Source organism: Triticum aestivum, chromosome 4A (assembly GCF_018294505.1).
Source record: "Triticum aestivum cultivar Chinese Spring chromosome 4A, IWGSC CS RefSeq v2.1, whole genome shotgun sequence".
Classification (NCBI taxonomy): Eukaryota; Viridiplantae; Streptophyta; class Magnoliopsida; order Poales; family Poaceae; genus Triticum; species Triticum aestivum.
The window spans coordinates 606951025-606963008 of record NC_057803.1 but is presented as its reverse complement, the minus strand read 5'-3'; positions in this window follow the sequence as shown (position 1 = coordinate 606963008).

The following is an 11984-nucleotide window of genomic DNA, read 5'->3' as shown; positions in this document are numbered from 1 at the left end:
GTGCTCTAGAGAGCAAATGATTAGTTCTCTATGGGAGGAAGGATCGAGTGGAACAAAACGTTCGCTTGGAGGACCATCCAGTGAGAACCAAAGACCGACAGTCCATTTGTTGGGCCTCCTCCACTATCATTGCTAAAATAAAAAAGTTGTCCAAAAAATTTAAAAAATGTAAAAAGTGAAAAATAAAATAAAAACAGAAACACTTACCATAACAAAAAAATTGCCATGTTATATAATATGAACTTGCCGATTGTCAATAAAAAGCACATACAAAAGAAATCTTTATTAGCCATGATAGTACGAAAAACAAAAATTCATAAATTTGTCCATGTGGCAAACACAAAAATTACCTACATTTTCTTAAAAGCTGCAACCAAAAAATGGCATGGCACACATGTCATATACAAACAAAAGTTGTCGTGCTCCATGGAAAACCTAAATAAAAAGGTGAACACAAGCACATAGAAAATTTTCCATTATTTTTCATTTGCCATGACTTATTAAAATCAAATTTACCTCAATTTTCCATGCGAAGAAAACAGGACAAGGAAGTTACGATAATTGCCATGTTTTGGAAACAAAAATTTTATGAAATTGCCAAAGAATATATGAAACACAATTGAAACATTTGGGATTGTGTGTATTCTGCCTTTTCTTCTTGGGAAAAAGTACATGGCAGAAATATCTACATTTGTCATGTGACTAATAACATACAATTAGAAAACTGCCATGATTTAGTGGAACAAGAAGGCCTAAATTTTCTACGAGAACAAGTAAAATATTTGTCACAGTTGCCTTAGGAAATTTTCAAAAAACATTCCTACAAGTTGTCCTGGGAATACTTAACTATAATGTTACATGAGAAACATGTTTTTGAACATCGTCATGTGTACAAAAACAAAATTTCTAAGAAGTTGCCATGAACCATTATAAAATAGTTTTCCTTGATCCATCACCCACTACACTTTACCCTCCCATAAAAAAAGATTTTGCGATGAAAGAAATTGCCATGTTATATGCAATAAACCTCCCATAGTGTACAGAATATATTTGGCATAAATACATGGCAAATTTGCATGGTACAACACAAGGAGCAGCTGGATGTTCGATCACTTCTCCACATGTCTTTGGTTATAACTAAACTAAACAAGACAGGGCTTGGCTGGATTGGACTAACACGACGTGAAGGTGAACATCTTGGTTGCTTCTACAAGCACATGACACCACAGGGATCACGGTTTGTCTGTCCTGTTGTTCAAAAACAACGGAATAGTAACTGTCGTATCATCTGCACTCGAAGATGCACACAAGCGACCTGCATCGGAGCCATAATCCATTTAGTTGTGGTCCCTCTTGAGGTAAAATCATTTTCAGGATAACAATCCAATAGAAAATGATAAAGCTATTACCAAATACTATTTTTAAAACATTTCTGACCGAATTTAAAAAAATAAATGATCAGTCTTGGGTCTCAAAACTTCTATTAAAAGGAATGAATAACCCTGTCAAAGAAAAGAAAAAAGGAAGGAAACGCCAACCGTGAGAACGAATACTACATAGAATGGGCTGGGCCGCATGCAGTCTGTGGCCCAGGTGCTGCATCATCAAGCCCTTTATTTCATATTGCTTAGGCCCATGTAGGCGCAAAGCTTCTGCGCAAGCGAAAATAAAAAAGTTTAGCGGCAGCACATCTCTCTCCCTCCCTCTTGAGAAAGAGGAAGGAAAAATAAAAAATTAAGTAAGATCAATATATCTGTCTAAAACGAATAATGTCCAGTTGGTTGTACTCTCAAGATGCAAAGAAATTACGATATACTGATGAGCATATGACATATTTGCGCTATCTATCAGCAGAGTCATTGTCCGACTTCTCTTTGTACACGTCAACATGTTTATACATTGGCGCATCGATCCATGTGTAGATGCATGATTTGGCCGTTAGTCTAACTTTAGTCTAGCTTCTTACCAACTTCATTTTGTCTGCCTATTGCCCGGAATAAAATCTTCAGAAATGTTTACCGACGACTGTGCTTATGATGCTCGAGATAGCCTTCCTGTCTGTTGTAGGGAATATTAATTTGGCCACGTCTGCAGGTGCACTGAAACCAACTCTGAAAGTTCCTCCGGTCAAGAAGCTGTTCATGATTTACACGTGCTCGTCCTAGCATGTACTACTCCACAGAATTAATGGTAAACATGGACCATGCATGCATGCTTTGGTGATGTATAGTACGTAGACACACACCTATAGGTCGATCGTCGTCTCGCACATCCATGCTGCATGCAACGCACCGCATATAATGCACGACGTAGCAAAATATTTGGTTTGATCATTCATGGGTCAGTACGAGCTGGCTGTAGCCACAAACCAGTAAAACGCTAGTATAAAGTAGGGGTAGGCACAAGCGTACATACATAAAGATCAAGCGGATCTATCATATCCCATCACGGCAGGATTTTATGCTCACTGGCATCCGACCATCTGCCGCGTCCGCGTGAGCTGGACCCTTGCATGGTTTGCATACCTACTACAACCCCGTCTCGTCCTGTAAAAGTTTGAAGTTGCCGTTTTGGAGATTGGCCATTTTTCTAGAGAAAATTCGAGGGATTTCAACAGTATCGGTACTAAATAAATAAAATAAAGATATTACTTGGGATGACAATGTTTCTGTCCAAACGCATTACATCCGTTAGTGTTTGTCCAAAACCATAGCTTTTATGGTAACACCAGTGGGAGAATACATCAAACTCACACTCTGCCGAACTTTGCAGTTAGAGATGTACGTTGACGCGCCCACGACCATTTGCGAAGGCAAAAATAAATCAATCAATGTTGTTATAAAAATCGATCTAATAAAAAAAAACAGAAATGCAGACGTCCGCAGGCGCGTTAATTGCCGTCATCGCGAACCAACCTGTAGTTGAGATGGTTAGGTGGACAGTGATATTCCCAACCCACCAGGGTTCAAATCCTGATGCTCGCATTATTCCTGGATTTATTTCAGAATTTCCGGCGATGCGCTTTCAGTGGAAGGAGACATTCCCGTCGACGACGAGGCGCCTACGGTGGCTTCGTAAATCTAAAGATGATATGCCGGCTCAGTCTCTCAGAGGTGCTCATAGGGATAGGATGTGCGTGTGTGTGTTTATAGGCGTGAGTATATGCGCGTGTATATGAGCGCTTGTGTCAGTACTGATGCTAAAAAAAATTGCCGTCACCAATACACTTCCCCCCAAAGAGTAGAGATTTGCATAATAAAAAAATTGATACGTCCAGGAAGGTCAGGACACTGGAGCACCACCATCGGCTGGCCCAGAGCGGTTTAAGGGTTTTTGCTAGGAGTACAACATGGGACGACAAACCGCAACGACGCAGTGAAAAGAGCATGTGGTGAACTATAGGTTTGGGCCATTCCAAACTATAGGTTGAAATGACCGCGGATAAGCCGTCACAACTACCACGGGCACACCATTAGTGAACCGCCACGCCACTCATGCGGTGAACAATTCTAACTAACACCCGTGGAGGGCTGACAGCATGGGAAAGCCGACCAGGGTCATGGTCCCACTATTAGGAAAAACATTATACACAGCATTTTAGCAATAATGCTGGACAAAATCATGCGCTACTGCTATTTAGTAGCAGCGCCAGTAAATAAACCGCGCTACTGTTATACCTTTAGCAGTAGCGCGTATTAGCAAAAAGCGCTGCTGCTATGTTTGAAGTGGGCGCACATGGCTAGCCCAACTTAGCAGTAGCGCGTATCCTCGCCCAGCGCTACTGCTATTCTTCTTAGATGTAGCGCTTTTCTCACACATGCGCTACTACTAACCCTACCTTATCCTCCCCACGCGGCCGACCCTCTCTCACTCCCACTTCCTCTCAGTCACTCTCGTCCGCGCCGATACCCGTCGTCCGCCGCCGCCGCCGCCGCCGTCGTCCGTCCTCCATCGAGGTACTCCCTTCCTCCCTCCCTCCTCCTCCCACCGCGCCCTTCTCCCTCCTCCTCCCACCGCGCCCTCCTTTCTCCGCCTCCGGCCGCCCCCTTCTTCCCCCCTCCTCCGTCCGCCCCCTTCTTCCCTCCTCCTCCGGCCGCCCACTTCTCCCTCCTGCCTCCTCCGCCGGCAGCCCTCCTCCCACCGCCCCTCCCTCCTCCTCCTCCGGCCGGCCCCTACCCCCGCCTTCGGCCGCCCCTCCTCCCTTCTCCGCCGGCAACCCTCCTCCCACCGCCCCTCCCTCCTCCTCCTCCGGCCGGCCCCTCCCCCTCCTCCTCCGGACGCCCCCTCCCCTCCTCTCTCCTCCCTCCCTCCCTTGTCTCTGTTCTTGCAAATTGTAGGTAATTTAAATGTAGATTTTAGAATGTAGACATTGTAGAATGTAGGTTTTTTAATAGAATGATTTTTTGACTATTTTAGGTGTTTTGAATAAAATAGAAGTAAGAAAATTTAGGGTAGAACTAGGGTAGTAGAATTTTTAGCAATTGTTTAATAGAACTAGTTTATTTATAGTAAGTGCTTAATAGAACTAGTTTATTTAGTAAGTGTTTTAAATAATTAGTATAAACTAGTTGAACTAGTTTAGTAAGTAAATTAATAAACTAGTTGAACTAGTTGAATTAATAGAACTAATGTATTTTTAGTAAGAAAATTAATATAACTAGTTGAACTACTTTATTTTTAGAAAGAACTAGTGTTTTTCTATTTATAGTAAGTTTATATTTAGTAAGAACTAGTTGAATTAATAGAACTAGTTGAACATGTCATATTTGTTGTTATTTTTTATTTTAAGCAATTATTTGGGATGTATTAGTGATAACTTATAGGCTTTTTGCTTTTGCAGAAATCAAGGAGCCCCTCCATCATCCCCGCCGTCGTCCCCGTCACCGACCCCCTCCGACCTCGAGGTGAGACCAGCCAGATCTCCATGTCAATATGAGTCCTATAAGATATATATGATGTAGATAAAAACATGTATATCCTGTGTTGCTCAAATAGGATATGTGGTTGCCCAAGTGGCGGTCATGTTCAGGTTACACCTCTGAGTGGCCTATGTTGTGCCGGAGTGTTGATTAATTTCTGTTTCGGCAAATTTCAAGCGCTCGATATGTCCTTTTTTAGCAAAGGTCATGCCGGATTTTTCCGTGTATTCTGGCATGACTTGTGCTAGAATATATAGGAAATATCGAGTGGCCTGAATTTTCTCGAAAAATAACGATGTAATTTAGGTTTTTAGTACATATATTTAATTGTACAAGTTTAATCTTTGAATTATGAACGTAGGAAATGTCGTACTCGGATGACGAAAGTCTCCCGAGGGAGTGCAGCTGGTGCTATGACGATCGAGGTCTGTGCGACAGGTGCCCTCACCTGGACGATGATCGGCGCTTCAGCATTAATCTCGAGGAGACCTTCGACGTTGAAACGGTACACAACGACGACAAGTGTTTTTTCTCGTAATTAAGCACGACTTCAACTATTTCAATGTCTAATTTTCATCTTTTATAATTCGACTAGCTTATCCCATGCCATGCAAGATGCTATGTCTTGGAGAGGATGGGTTTTGAAGACCATGAAAATTTTGAAACAAAGAAAATACACCTAAGGACCCATCATGATATGGATTTTGAAGTAAATATGTACAATTCTCAGAGCATAACCCATTTTGGTTGCCAAAATTAGGAAGCACTTGGCAAAATGTATGGTTTTTATGAGAGTATGATTGTCACCATGGATCTTGGTGATTCTGACATCGAGCAAAACAATATGGACATTTGGGTCCTTGTTGATACGCTTCCGATTCTACCGCTGTGAGTTTCTCAAACATAGTTATTAACTAATTTATATTGTTTATTTCAAAATAGTTGACAGCTTATTTCCATTGACAACTTATTTTCATTCTTTAAACAATGTGCGGAAGATGGTTGACAAAACCCACTACACCAATGGCTCCGAATTAACTTATAAGGAGAAAAATCATCTGATCGCATTTTGTACTTTCTTTGAGAATTACAATACCTATTATCAAACTCCTCCAAATTATGGTGAATACGTGACACTAGTGCACGTGTTGAACCACGATAACTTCTATGGAGATACCCTGGTAAGATTTTTTACTATTACGACATCCGTGCATCTTTTGCATACTTCTAAAACTAGTACATCATTGTTAACTACGAAGTTATTACTATGTTTTTCAACAGAAAATCCCGATGGATTGTGTGCCTCATCTGATGTATTACAATGGTCGCCTTGAAATTCTGAACATACAGCCAGGTCATCCTACGGATCTCACCTGTGCATATCAGATTTCTGAAACCGGTGAACACATGCTAATCAAAGAGTGTAAAAAATGGTTGGACATTCGTAAGGAGGTTCTTGGAAGCAACATTAAGCGAAAGGCAAGAATTGGAGACAGGATAATCTGCATTCTCCATAATGGAGAGCCAGGGCTATCTTGTTTTTTGCTATTTTACTTTAGAGAATATAGTAGGTCCTAAGAGAATAAGTAGGTCCTATGAGGTACAATATGTTTATCATGTGGTACAATGTGTTAGAGTTGATGATGAGGAGTAGTTGTGATTATGACTAGTGACCAACTTGCTATGTGATGTCTCATCGATGAAAACGATGATCATGAGGAGGTGTTATATGACAATGATGTATTATGATGATAAGTTGTTAATGATATGATGATGATGATGATGATGATGATGATGATGATGATGATATTTATTATTGTGTGAAAGAACCGCGGATTAGTTTCAAGTGGATGCCCATCCACTTGAAACTAGTCCACGGTTCTTTCACCCAATGATGTAATAACTCATTATGATGTAAAAACAATCTCTAAATTGCTGTTGTATGAAAAAATACTTGTATAGAGGTGTATGAATACACCATGAAATAAAAAAAGAAATAAAATATGAAATAATAGTAGTAGCGCAGGCTGGGAGAAGCGCTATTAGTAATTACCAGTAGCGCGACGTCGAGAAAGCGCTACTACTAAGTTGGTGTAGCAGTAGCATGGGTTAACCAACGCTACTGCTAACCTTTAGCTGTAGCGCCGGACCAGTAGCGCTCCTGCCCACGCTACTGATAGTCCTAAAACCCACGCTGCTGCTACGCTTTTCCCTAGTAGTATCCCGCCACCCAAAGACCAACCTTTCTGCCAACCATAGGACACCAACCCACAAGTGTTCAGAACTGCCGTTCTTGAGCTCCTCCCCATCCACTCCAATCACCCACTGAAGTCAACCCGTGCGAGGACGAAGTGAAGCGATGCAGGATACATTGCTCTAGGTTAAAACAAGAGCAGTAGTCCCTGCATCAAGTGTCATCGACCCACAAGTTCGAGATGTACACCGGAGAAATCTCAGGAGGCACAAGGGCACCGCCTTGCCCCGATGGCATGAAGCCCGAACACTGTATAGGGGAAATGCGGGAAATATGCTTGACTTCTCTCTCGGGATTTTTTTTGAATTTCTTCATTATAGGGAAATCAAATCATTTTTTATTTTTTTATGGATCCTTGTGGGGACATGTGTAATAAGGGCATCCCCAATGCTATCCCCTAAACGGACACAGCAAACGTCCTTTTTTTCACATCTGGGCGTGGTCCGCGAACATGATGCGAGAGAGCCATCCAAGGCTTATTCACAAATTAATCCTCATTTGTCCAGTTGGGAGAAGAGAGGGGAGAGGGGGCCAATGCATTTGGTTACTTTTGGTTGGATATGTTTGTGTGGTGCGTGGTTGGGAGGAGAGAGAGAGAGAGAGAGAAGAGGATGACCACGTGGTTTTTTTTGGTCAAGTGGATGTACATGCTCCCGCATATCTCCCCCATGTTTCTTCCGATTTGCGGAATAACGGACGTCCGGACCGCTCCGCGGACCTATAGGGGGTCCCCACTGGAAGACAAAAGTTGACAAAAGTGATCCCGACACTACAATCCAGACGTATATGGGAGCTTTGAGTGTCTCCTTTGGAGATGCCCTAAGTTTCCTTTTCTAAGACAAGTTTGATTCACACAAAAAAAGTTAAATATATTTACACCAACAGAAGAACGGCACTGTATAAAAAAGAGTAAAGTACAGCGCACTTATATTTGGTTGTCCTTTAAGGTGGAAGTAAGTTCTTGGTCCCCATAGTCACTGTCTAATGTGCAGTTCATTATTTATTTTGTAGATGGATATATATGCCAAGCAGGCACAAGTTTTGTTCGTTCGAAAGGGCACCATTGCCAAGTAGGCACAATTTTTGTTGTTCGAAAGGCCACCATGCCAAGCAGGCACATGTCCAGGAAGAAACAAAAAATGTCCTGCAAACAAGGCTCCTTGCATGCATACATACATGATGCATGTGCTTGCTCCAAACATAAGATCGCCCAACGTATTTGTTCCCTTGTCCTATTCCTCCTGCTCTTGCAATTATTAGCAGGGGAAGATCCAACAGAGTCCAGTAGAAGATGAGATGGAGCTCTATATGTCTACATGTGTGGAACTACATGTAGACCTCATATGCAAAACAACCACCAGATCGACCCTTATAGCCTGCCTTGTCTTATTGCTTGTTGTTTTCCTGAACAGATTCAAATTTATATATTAACATCCTCGCAAGGAAAAGATCTACTATGTACATAGAAAGTACAGTGTTAATACAAAAATTCCCAATTATATGCATGGTGACAATATATATATGTGCATGACAGTGGATGCCAGTTGATCATGTGATGTGTGATGACCAAGTGCTACAAATAAGTCCAGATCATGGACAACCTGTTGCGTGCCTACTAGAGGAGCTCTTGTTAGTAGATTAATTAACAAGAAAGTTCATTAGCAAGGAAGAAGTAAAATTAGCAATAAATCAGTACCTCTGTGGTCCTGTGTGATTTCTTTTGTGTGTGTATAGAGAAAGGGGTCTGCACCCTGCTTCATGAACGAAACATAAAGTTTTATTGTGGTCCTGTACCAATATAATACTAAATGTGGTAAGCCCAATAGAAGAATCTCATGTCAGTAACCTTTCACACCTATACTGGCTTTACCACTTTAAGCATGCATCAAGGCACATAGTTTTTGCACCTTAATTAGTTAGTCATGTGCCCTCTAGTTAGGGTTCCATCCTCCAATTGGTCTTAAACTAGTTGGACTGCCTGTGACTGTGCACTAATCATGCATGCTTAATCCACACATGCTATGATTTGCAGCTAGCTAGCACATCCCTGTACTAACCTAGCGCGTGTCCTCAGAAAGCCAAAAGAATAACTTTTAAGAAAAAGCAAGAGAAATCTGAATGCATGCACTGTAGTTTGCAATAATTTATTTTCAGGTAAAACTCCCAATCTATTAATAACCTTTCATGGTATTGGAAAAATTATAACTAGATCCATGGACCACCTAACAATGACTACAAGTAGTGGAGCGAGCTGAGCATCGCTGTCATTGCTCTCCCTTACCGGAGCCGGACATAACTTATTGTAATAAGCAATCAGGAAATTATCGTGTTAAGCCCCACGGAACCAGGGCACCAGAACAACAATTGTTGCTGATGATGAGACACCGCGTAATACACAAATGAAGATGACTAGATGGATCCACCAGAGACGAACAAAGACTAGATCCAAACAGATCCACCAAAGAGCAGCACCGACCAAATCCCGCGAGATCCGCTGGAGACACATATTCACACACCCTCCTATTAGTACTTTTGCTTGTCATAGACCCACATTAACTTGGCACCACACTACTAGGAAAAGGGCTATAGATAGGATTGACACTAATGGCGCACCAGGAAAGTAGTGCGCCACTACTATATACTAATGGCGCACCAGTTGGTGATGCGCCATTAGTGTGGAAGACACTAATGGCGCACCAGAAAATAGGTGCGCCACTAATGATAATATTTTTTTTTCATTTTTACATACATACTAATGGCGACCAGACAGGGAGTGCGCCAGTACTGAATTTTTTTTATTCTTTTTTTGCAAAACTACTAATGGCGCACCGCCTCACAGTGCGCCATTACTAGTTTAAACAACTAATGGCGCACCCTGTAAAAGTGCGCCATTAGTATATATATATATATATATATATATATATATATATATATATATATATATATATATATTTACTTTTCTGCAAAATTACTAATGGCGCACCACCTGCAGGTGCGCCATTAGAAACCAGGGTTACGAATGGCGCATTTGCGGGTGGTGCACCATTAGTAATCTGGGACCCCAACAAGATATTTTGGACAGCCACACCTATCGACTCACTTTCCCCACTTCATTCCCTCCACCTCCTTCTCCAAGCTTCCGGCTGCCTCCTCCTCCTCCTCACCTCATTTCCACCATAGATTCATCAAAATTAAGTGGTGAAATTACCTTTTTTTGATAGGTATGTAAGGGGAAAGCTATCTTCATGATGTAGATCTACTTTTTTTCTCCCTAGCTCGCTCCAACAACGTGCACATCCACTTTTTGTGGCCTAGCTAGATCTATGTATGTTTGTGGTGTTGCATGTGTTTGTGGTGTTGCATATATATTTGTGTTTGCAGGTACCGGTATATTTGAAATGCGATAGTTGCCAATATTTTGCCGGAATGTTGATTCATTTCCGTTTCGGCGAGAATTTTGGCACTATGCATTCTTTTTGGTCCTATTTTCAGGGAAGGTCATGCCAAATTTTTTCTTGGTTCTAAAATATCGTTTTGCTCTACCCCGCAGGAGACCATGGTCCGCACGATGACCGAAGGCATCGTGAATAGGTTTTTGAGCTCCGCGAAGGCCGAGATGCTTCAAAAGAACGACACGGAGATAAGATGTCCGTGTCGAAGATGCAAGCTGAAGAGACTTATTGCGGACCCGGATTCCGGGCAGGTGCGGGACCACCTGCTCTTGCGTGGTTTCATGGATGGCTATCGGTGGCAAGGTGATGAAGATGACTATGAAGTCATCCATGGGGGCCGGGCAAGAAATGAGGAAGGGCAACAAGACAAGTACCACCGCGGCAAGGGCGGGCGAGAAGACGAAGAATCTCTAGGACATGATCATGACGGTGATGCTGTACACAGTCATCATGTAGAAGATGTCGTACATGATGATGAGGAAGATCAAGACGAAGGGCATGATCATGAAGACGAAGATGCCGGAGCAGACGACGATGGAGGCTGGGTGCAGGACCCTCATATTCAATAGCTGCTTCTCAAGCAGACGGATAACGCAAGAGCTGCCGCCCAAGAGAAAGCCAAGCTGGATCAACTGGAGATAGACACGGTTACTCCATTGTATGAAGGATGCAGGCCCGAGGATACCCGCCTGAAAGTAATGCTCATGGCTCTGGAGATGAAGATAAAACAAAAAATGATCGACGCATGCTTCGACGAGAACATGTCATTCTAGCACGAACGTCTTCCCAAGGGGAACAAGTGCCCGACCAGTTTCGAGGAGGCGAAGAAAATCGTGTGTCCTCTGGATTTACCGCACGTGAAATACCATGTGTGCATGAACAATTGCATCATTTATCGGGACGAGCACGCGGAGTCTACCATATGTCCGGTGTGCGGCGTCACTCGATACAAGAAGAGGAAGAAAGCTCCTCGAAAATTGGTGTGGTACTTTCCGATCACTCCTCGTCTGCAGCGGTATTTCACGGACCCTAAGGTAGCAAAGCTCCTGCGTTGGCACGCGCATAGGGAGGAGAAGAAGCGGTAAGATGACGGAAATGATCTGGAGATAAATAAAAAAGACAAGATGCTGAGTCACCCTAAGGATGCGAGCCAGTGGCAAGGCATTGAACTTCGAATACCCAGAATTTGGGAAGGATCCAAGGAACATCGTGCTGGGCGCGAGCATCGATGGAGTCAATCCGTTTGGCAGCTAGAGAAGCACACATAGCACCTGGCCTATGTTTGTGTGGATGTACAACCTCCCCCCTGGTTGTGCATGAAGAGGAAGTACATTCATATGAGTATGCTAATTGAAGGGC